This window comes from Hemicordylus capensis, chromosome 2 (assembly GCF_027244095.1).
Source record: "Hemicordylus capensis ecotype Gifberg chromosome 2, rHemCap1.1.pri, whole genome shotgun sequence".
Classification (NCBI taxonomy): Eukaryota; Metazoa; Chordata; class Lepidosauria; order Squamata; family Cordylidae; genus Hemicordylus; species Hemicordylus capensis.
This window is the reverse complement of record NC_069658.1, coordinates 251,575,410-251,585,459: the sequence shown is the minus strand read 5'-3', so window position 1 is coordinate 251,585,459 and position 10,050 is coordinate 251,575,410.

The following is a 10,050-nucleotide window of genomic DNA, read 5'->3' as shown; positions in this document are numbered from 1 at the left end:
TTCTAGCACTGCCCTCAGGAGCAGTCTGCTCCTTCTTCTGTGGGTCTGCCCTTCAGATATCTGAAGATGGCTGTCATATCTCCCTTCATATGGTGTCTTCTCCAGGCACCTCTGATTTCGGTTAGAAATAAACACAGATTGGTCATTAGGGGTGTGCACGGAACCGCGGAGCTGCGGTCCAGCACTGGGGTGGGGGGTTCCACTCAAAACAGGGGGGGCTTTACTCACCCCTTCCATTAAAGTCCCGTATTTTTTGTAGTAATCGGGCGGCAAGGTGCCGCCCGCTTCAATCTCCGCTCGGCGCGGGCTCCTCGTATCCATAATCGGGGTGGCAGGATCGCTCCCAGTCCCTGCCGCCCCCTTCAAGCTAAGTCCCCCTCGGTTGGCGGCCACCCCCTGAAGCTCCCCAGAGGTCCCCCGCCACCCCCTTCTTTCCAGATCTACCCCCATTACAAGAGGACGGCGGGAGAACTCCCTGCCGTCCACTTGCCTTGCCGGCTGGGCTGCAAATGGCTTCTAGGAAGCCTTTCGTGCGCGTGCGTGCGCGAAAGGCTTCCTAGAAGCCATTTGCAGCCCAGCCGGCAAGGCGAGTGGACGGCAGGGAGTTCTCCCGCCACCTGCTCGCTAAAGTAAGGCTTACTAAAGTAAGGCACGCGCGCGAAAGGCTTCCTAGAAGCCATTTGCAGCCCAGCCGGCAAGGCGAGCGGACGGCAGGGAGTTCTCCTGCCGTCCTCTTGTAATGGGGGTAGATTTGGAAAAAAGGGGGCGGCAGGGGACCTCTGGGGAGCTTCAGGGGGCGGCCGCCAGCCGAGGGGGACTTAGCTTGAAGGGGGCGGCAGGGACTGGGAGCGATCCTGCTGCCCCGATTATGGATACGAGGAGCCTGCGCCAAGAGGAGATTGAAGCGGGCAGCACCTTGCTGCCCGATTACTACAAAAAATATGGGACTTTAATGGAAGGGGTGAATAAAGCCCCCCCTGTTTTGAGTGGAACCCCCCACCCGAACCAAAACCACCCCGTGCCCGGACCGGTCTGGAGGCCTTTAGAATGGCCTCCGAACCGGTCCGTGCACATGACTATTGGTCATGATGCCAGACCTGATTGTTGGGTTTATTCTGAGCAGCGTGCTTGAAATAGACAGAAATATGTAACTACAGCCGGTGGAAACTCCATTCAAATGTTTTCCACCTCCGCAACCCGCTCACATTTCAAGTGCCAAAAGCGCCACCTCGGGGCTGTCACCCTGTCTCCAGCAGCCTGTCTGGAGACGGAGACAGCACCGAGGTGGCGCTTTTGGCACTTGAAATGTGAGCGGGTTGCGGAGGTGGAAAACATTTGAATGGAGTTTCCACCTGCTGCAGTGTCAATCATGGAAGCACGTTGCAGCAGCTCCCTCTGTGGACAACTGCTGCTGTAACAAGCCCGCAGGGAACGCGTTGTAGCTGCCTCGGCATTGTTCATCCCCTCTGCGGTGCCTGGAGCGTCTCCCTCCTAGGGATCGGAGCACGCGTTGGGACTCAGAAGAACGCTCCTCCGAATACAGGCCTGGTCGGGACTGGGACCATCGTGAGCCTGTTTATGCAGATCGGTACTGTATACCTGCACGACGCTCTCCCTTTGTTGACGATGAGCCCTCTTATGGTTGGCGCTGAGACTTGGGTGCTTATAGACATTCCCACATGGACTATCGTTTGGACTGTTTGGACTATGGGAAACAATATGGGTCTTGGTACCGAGAGGAAATGGCTTATGGGAGAGCCGGGACTGTTCGTGATTGGTGCGAGCCCCCTTCGCATTCTGAAGGAAGGCCTCTCCTCAAGGGTGCCTTCGAGATTGTCCTGAGTGACACGGTTCACCCTCTGAAGCCTCCATTCGACAACAGGCTTCGAACCCTACCCAGGTACCGTCAACAGAGCCAGACGGCTCGCTACCGGACAATATGGAAAACTAAGCGTTGCAGGCCAGCCGCGTCTCCTGACGTAGAAAGTGGCCTTCTTGGTGGCCATCATCTCCGCCAGGAGGGTGAGTGAATTACAGGCTCTGAGGGTTGATCTGCTGTACCTACAATTTTACAAGTACAAGGTGGTACTCCAACCTAATGTCCAATTCCTTCCGAAGGTGGTTTCCATGTTTTATCGTTCCTTGCCACGCACTTTGCCTGTATTTTTCCAGGACCCTTCTTCTGATGCAGAGTGCAGGTGGCATCGTTTAGACGTCAAGAGAGCATTATCCTTCTATGTCCAGAGGTCCGCAGAATGGAGGAAAACTCCATTCAATGTTTTGGAACATCGCTCAAAAAATTAAAAACAAGATTGAGGAGGCCCCCCTAGTTTCCCATTATATGCAGATAGGACACTCTTTTGATGACATTAAATACTGGATCATCTATAGACACATTCCAAGTAAGTACAATAGAAAAGATGTGCAACAGACCCTTTTGCGACAGGAGGCATTTTTCACGCACAAATTTAGGACTTTGACACCTTCAGGACTTAATGTGATCCATGACTCTTTTTAAAATAGATTTTAGGGTGTTTGCACTTTTTTGCAGTTTTGATGCATATTAAGAGCCTTTGTACTTACTTGTATCAGGAGCGATCTGGAGGTGATTATGGGGTGGTTCTCTATACACACAGATAAATGAGCATTAACAGTAGATAAGGATGAGTTAGCTTTGACAGATAGACAACAGGATCAGCTGTAGGGTATTTATGTTTGATTTGTGGGTTTTTCATTGCATGTAGTAGAACTATATAGCATATGTTGACGTGTTCTACTTCCACATACTTTTGCTCAGTTTGGTTTAGTGGACTGTGGTAACTGACACACCATTAGTCGGTGCATTATGTTTGTGTAACACGATCTCTTTAAGTGGTTCAAAAGACTGGCTATGTCGAGACGCAGCTTTGAGTAATTACATGAGCATGTGATTAGGTAGATTAATGGGACTATGAGTTACACCAGCTACAGCCCATTATAAATCATTGTCCATGGGTGAATATAATAAAATTAAACAGAATTGGGGAGAACTCACAAAGAATTGATGAGCAGGCAGGCATGAGAGAGACAGCGGCCACCTGAATAAGGATTTTTTTCTGTGGAACAGGCATTGTCCTTGATATAAAGAGACATATCCAGTATCTGCATCAATGGGGCAAGTTGTGGCACTTCTCTGGGATTGAGTATCACATATATGTGATTTTTGTAATTTGTGTTTGTAATTTTGTAGTGAATATTTGCCCATGAGGAAGAGGAGTTACCTCGAAACTGGCTCAGAACCTGGGTGCCTGTCGGCACTTCTACAGAATGTTATCAGCTTTACAGAGCGTTATCAGTTATTTCAACTTGACACTTTTATAGAGTGGAATCTGTGATTCTTTGTGAACTTTATTTGAGAATATCCACGTTGTTCCAGTTTGAGTTGAATCTTCAGAGACCCTCAGCAGTGATTTACACCAGACAGATTTCTTGGAGTCTCTTATTAGAGGGACCTTTTGCTTCTTTACGACCCATTTCAATATATTACAACAGGATTTCCACAGGCATTTATTGAGATATATAAGCATGGACAAAGGTGGTCATTATTTAATGTATTTATTTTATTTTACTTGCTATCCCCTGATGCATGCACATATGTGAACATACAGTTGATTTATACTATTTAAACTATGTATATATAATTTATGTTTGTATATTTAGTATCTCGGAACTTTACACATTCAATTGTTTATTTTTAATGTTTGTAGTGTCGTGTATTCACAATGAAGGCCTTGATTTATGTATTATAAGGTTTTCCATATATACAGGTGAAACTTGGAAAATTAGAATATTGTGCAAAAGTCCATCAATTTCAGTAATGCAAATTAAAAGGTGAAACGTATACAGTGAAAAGTATACAGAGTACTGTGCTTGATTGGCCAGCAAACTCGCCTGACCTGACCCCATAGAGAATCTATGGGGCATTGCCAAGAGAAGGATGAGAGACATGAGACCAAACAATGCAGAACTGCTGAAGGCCGCTAATGAAGCATCCTGGTCTTCCATAATACCTCATCAGTGCCACAGGCTGATAGCATCCATGCCACGCCGCATTGAGGCAGTAATTGCTGCAAAAGGGGCCCAAACCAAGTACTGAATACATATGCATGCTTATACTTTTCAGAGGTCCGATATTGTTCTATTCTTCAATCCTTGTCTTCTTGGTTCCATGTAATATTCTAATTTTCTGAGATTGTGGATTTGGGGTTTTCATGAGCTGTACGCCATGATCATCACAATTATAACAAATTTAAGGTTTGACTTATCTCGCTTTGCATGTAATGCGTCTGTCTCATATATCAGTTTCACCTTTTAATTTGCATTACTGAAATTAATGGACTTTTGCACGATGTTCTAATTTTCCAAGTTTCACCTGTATATTAAGTTTTTTGGCATCTTCAATGGAAGCAATTTTCTTTATGATAGTTTAAACATGCATTCTATCTGGAGAGTCCTATAAAAGGTTCAATATGATAAACATGGTTAATTGTGTTCTTCAGACTTTATCATATTAGTCTGACACGGGGGATTTCTTTGGTTTTGGTCTCTTGCCCTGTGTGGTACCTAGTTTTGGCATTGTTTGGACGTCAGGAGGGCATTATCCTTCTATGTCCAGAGGTCCGCAGTATGGAGGAAAACTCCTTCTCTGTTTGTTCTATATGATGGACCGCATAAAGGTCTACAGGTTTCTGCTCAGTTCCTGTCTAGGTGGATAGTTTCAACAATTGAACTTTGCTACAAATTTGCACATAAACCGTTGCCTGCGACTGTTAAGGCACATTCGGTTACGTCCATAGCGGCCTCTGTTACCTTTGATTGTACGGTCCCGTTGGATACTGTCTGTCAGGCAGCTACTTGGGCTTCACCCCAATTCTTTATCCGTCATTACGCTATTGATGCCAGGGCACGGAATGATGCTGTATTTGGCAGGAGTGTCCTGCAGTCCATTTTCAGTTGATGTACTTGTTTCTGAAATAAATACTTCTGGCAGATTACATTTTGTTTCAGTTTATTTCCTCCTCCTTGGGTGCTAGCTTGTTATGTGCCCATTGGTATAAAAGACAGAGAGCACGTTGAAGAACTACAGGTTGCTTACCTGTAACTTTGGTTCTTCTAGTGGTCATCTGTCCTTTTACACGCCCTCCCGTCCTCCCTGCTGGTTCTACTGAATGCGGACCATGACAGAGGGGATGTGGAGTGGCACAGCCATATATAGTGGTTGGGGGTGGGGTTCCCGCCCAAAGCAGGAGAATTGAGCTTTATGGTTCCGACGAGGTCTCTGTGCAGGTGCATAGCCCATTGGTGTAAAAGGACAGATGACCACAAGAAGAACCAAAGTTATAGGTAAGCAACCTGTAGTTATTTATTACATTTATATACTTCCCCATCCAAATGGTTCTGGGCGGTGCACAATATCAAAAGAGAGCCAGCATGGTGTAGTGGTTAGAGTGCTGGACTAGGACCGGGGAGACCCGAGTTCAAATCCCCATTCAGCCATGATATTAGCTGGGTGACTCTGGGCCAGTCACTTCTCTCTCAGCCTAACCTACTTCAAAGGGTTGTTGTGAGGAGAAACTTAAGTATGTAGTACACTGCTCTGGGCTCCTCGGAGGAAGAGCGGGATATAAAATGTGTAAAAACAAACAAACCTGCAAATTGTTTAAAAAACAATCAATACAAACTGATATTAAAAACAGTTTAAAACTATCTATCTATCTATCTATCTATCTATCTATCTATCTATCTATCTATCTATCTATCTAATTGTGCCCATGGCTAATCCCATGTGTGGCAGCTCTGCTTGCCTGCAGAAGGCTCCAAGTTCCCTCCCTGGCATCTCCAGGATAGGGCCAGAAGAGACTCCAGCCTCCAACTTGGAGGAGCCACTGCCAGTCTGGGTAGACAATACTGAGCTGGATGGATCAATGGTCTGACTCAGTATAAGGCAGCTTCCTTTGTTCCTGGTGGTGGGGGCAGTTCAGCATCAGAAATCCCACTTTACTGAAACACACAGCCCTCTTGGATAATAGAGGCCTGTGCCCTGCACCATACATGTTGCAGTTGGAAGAAGATACAAGAGTAAGAGTAGGAGGAAGACAAGAAGCCTACACAAAGAGCTGGGAGTTGACCTGTCATGTCTTTTGAGGTCTCTGCGGAAAGACTTGAAGGCAGCTAAGAAGGAAGAGGTTAGTGCACGGGCTGCTGCTGAGGACTGCCAGAGTCATAAGAACATTATTATTACATTTATATCCTGCTCTTCCTCCAAGGAGCCCAGAGTGGTGTACTACATACTTAAGTTTCTCTTTCACAACAACCCTGTGAAGGCTAGGCTGAGAGAGAAGTGACTGGCCCAGAGTCACCCAGCTAGTATTATGGCTGAATGGGGAGTTGAACTCGGGTCTCCCTGGTCCTAGTCCAGCACTCTAACCACTACACCGAGCTGGCTCTTTAAGATAACATAAGAACAGCCCTGCTGGATCAGGCCCAAGGCCCATCTAGTCCAGCATCTTGTTTCACACACTGGCCCACCAGATGCCGCTGGAAGCCGCAGCCAGGAGTTTAGGGCATGCCCTCCCTCCTGTTTTACTCCCCTGCAACTGGTACTTAGAGGCATCCTGCCTCTGAGGCTGGAGGTGGCCTATAGTCCTCCGACTAGTAGCCGATGATAGACCTCTTCTCCATGAAGTTATCCAAACCCCTCTTAAAGCCATCCAGGTTGTTGGCTGTCACCACATCTTGTGGCAGAGAATGTTACAATTTGATTATGCATTGTGTGTGAAAAAGTACTTCCGTTTGTTGGTCCTAGATTTCCCGGCAATTAATTTCATGGGATGACCCATGGTTCTAGTGTTATGCGAGAGGGAGAAGAATTTCTCTCTATCCATTTTCTCCACACCATGCATGATTTTATAGACCTCTATCATGTCTCCCTGCAGTTGTCTTTTTTCTAAACTAAATAGCTCCAGGTGTTGTAGCCTTGCCTCATAAGAGAACCCATCTCTTTTCATTACTAAGGTAAAGTGTGCCGTCAAGTCGATTTCAACTCCTGGCCCCTGCAGAGCCCCGTGGTTGTCTTTGGTAGAATACAGGAGGGGTTTACCATTACGTCCTTCCATGCAGTATGAGATGATGCCTTTCAGCATCTTCCTATATAACTGCTGCCCGGTATAGTACCAGCGGGAATTCGAACTGGCAACCTTCTGCTTGTTAGTCAAGCATCTCCCCGCTGTGCTACTTAAAGTGACTGCAGGGGTTGGTGATAGGTTGCTAATGAAGCCCTGCTTGCACTAAGCCATTTTGTCTTTGAATAGCGTTTCTTGCTGGCTAGAGCAAGGCAAGGAAAAGGCCCAGGCTGTGTGATATACATATTCTGCTGTCTTATGGCCAGTCAGTTATATGCCTTAAATTTCATTCTTTCCTTAAAAATCCTCTTGATAAAGCAATGGTTGTACTAGTTTGTATCAGAAATGGGGGGGGGGGGGACCATCAATCCAAGATGTACAAAACCAGGCCTTCTGCAATGCTGGATTGTACCTTCCAAGAATGCAGCACCACCTACAGCAGATTTGCCCATATGAACCTGCCAGGGCCCTCTGTCCAGCATCTCAGGCCCTGCTCATGGCTCCAACACCAACGGAGTTCTGGCTGACAGGGACTAGAAACGGCCTTTTTGGTTGTGTCCCCTCAACTTTGGAAAGCACTCCTGGAAGATATTCACCATGCTCCCTCCCTCAGTGTTTTAAGAAACAACTGAAAACTCATCTTTTTAGAGAGGCTTTTCATTATCTTATCTTCTGCTTCTATCTGGTAGGTTTTTTATTGTTTAGCTTTTTACTGATAACTTTTTAAAAAATTTAATAATTTTTTAAAATTTCAATTATGGCTTTAGCCTAGTCTTTTTAACCTTTACAATATCGATAATAATAACAGCAACAACACTGATAATAAAATTCAGCCATCCCAGGTCCTTTGGAAGGACTTGATATCTGGATAAAACAAACCAGTCAATAACACCGGTCTGACTGTGTAAACAAAAATAATAGTCATGTGCACGGACCAGTTCGGAGGCCATTCTAAAGGCCTCCAGACCGGTCCGGGCACGGGGTGGTTTTGGTTCGGGTGGGGGGGTTCCAATAAAAACAGGGGGGGCTCTACTCACCCCTTCCAGTAAAAAAACGTATTTCTTGTACTAATTGGGCGGCAGGGTGCCGCCCGCTTCAATCTCCTGGCGCGGGCTCCTCGTATCCATCGGGGCGGCAGGATCGCTCCCAGTCCCTGCCTCCCCCTTCAAGTTAAGTCCCCCTTGGCTGGCGGCCGCCCCCTGAAGTTCCCCAGAGGTCCCCCGCCACCCCCTTCTTTCCAAAACTACCCCCATTACCAGAGGACGGCAGGAGAACTCCCTGCCGTCCCCTTCCCCCTTGCCGGCTGGGCTGCAAATGGCTTCTAGGAAGCCTTTCGCGCGCGTGCGTGAAAGGCTTCCTAGAAGCCATTTGCAGCCCAGCCGGCAAGGCGAGCGGACGGCAGGGAGTTCTCCCGCCGCCCGCTCGCTAAAGTAAGCGCTTACTTTAGCGAGCGGGCGGCGGGAGAATTCCCTGCCGTCCGCTCGCCCTGCCGGCTGGGCTGCAAATGGCTTCTAGGAAGCCTTTCGCAGCCCAGCCGGCAAGGGGGAAGGGGACGGCAGGGAGTTCTCCTGCCGTCCTCTGGTAATGGGGGTAGTTTTGGAAAGAAGGGGGTGGCGGGGGACCTCTGGTGAACTTCAGGGGGCGGCTGCCAGCCGAGGGGGACTTAACTTGAAGGGGGCGGCAGGGACTGGGAGCGATCCTGCCGCCCCGATGGATACGAGGAGCCCGCGCCAGGAGATTGAAGCGGGCGGCACCCTGCTGCCCAATTAGTACAAGAAATACGTTTTTTTACTGGAAGGGGTGAGTAGAGCCCCCCTGTTTTTATTGGAACCCCCCACCCCAGTGCTGGACCGGTTCCGTGCACACCCCTAAAAAATAATAATAAATAATTATTGCAATAACTTATGCACTACCTACTGACACACCACCCACAACAAAGCTATTTATATATGACATTCAATGAGTTAATAACTGTTTTTGATTAGTTAGGTGTTTGGTAGAGGTGTGCACGGAACCACGGAGCTGCGGTCCAGCACTGGGGTGGGAGGTTCTAAGAAAGTACGGGGGGGGGCTTTACTTACCCCCCAAAGAACGGCACCGTATTCTTTTGAGTAAGCGGGCGGCATACCTCTCCCGCTGCCTGCTCGCTAAAGTTAACTTTAACTTTAAAGTTAAGTTTAACTTTAAAGTTAACTTTAACTTTAGCGAGCGGGCGGTGGGAGAACTCCCTGCCGTCTGCTCGCTTCCCCGGCTGCGCTGCAAATGGCTTCTAGGAAGCCTTTTGCGCAGGCGCACAAAAGGCTTCCTAGAAGCCATTTGCAGCGCAGCCGGGGAAGGGGACAGGGTCGGCAGGGGAGTTCTCCTGCCGACCCCTTGAAATGGGAAGGGAAGGGGCAGCAGGGGTCTTGGGGCTGCACAGGGGGCGGCCGCCAGCTGATCGGGGACATTGAAGAGCTGGGTGGCAGGGACTGGGTGATACCCTGCCGCCCGATTGAGAATTGAAAGGAGACAGACAGAGCCGCGCCAGAGGGGGAATGAAGCTGGCGGCAGGGAGGTATGCCGCCTGCTTACTCAAAAGAATACGGTGCCGTTCTTTGGGGGGTAAGTAAAGACCCCCCCCCGTACTTTCTTAGAACCTCCCACTCGAACCAAAACCACCCGTGTCCGGACCGGTCTGGAGGCCTTTAGAATGGCCTCCGAACCAGTCCGTGCACATGCCTAGTGTTTGGTCCCAATAATATACTACTGGTATAAAGTGATGAAGATGGAAACAATCAACTTAATTTTCTTTTTTTCTCATCTATTTCTACAACTGTTTCTTATAAAAACCCAGTATTACCAAGTGCACAAAAATCTAGTTCCAACTGCACAATTTTTCCCCACTGCACAA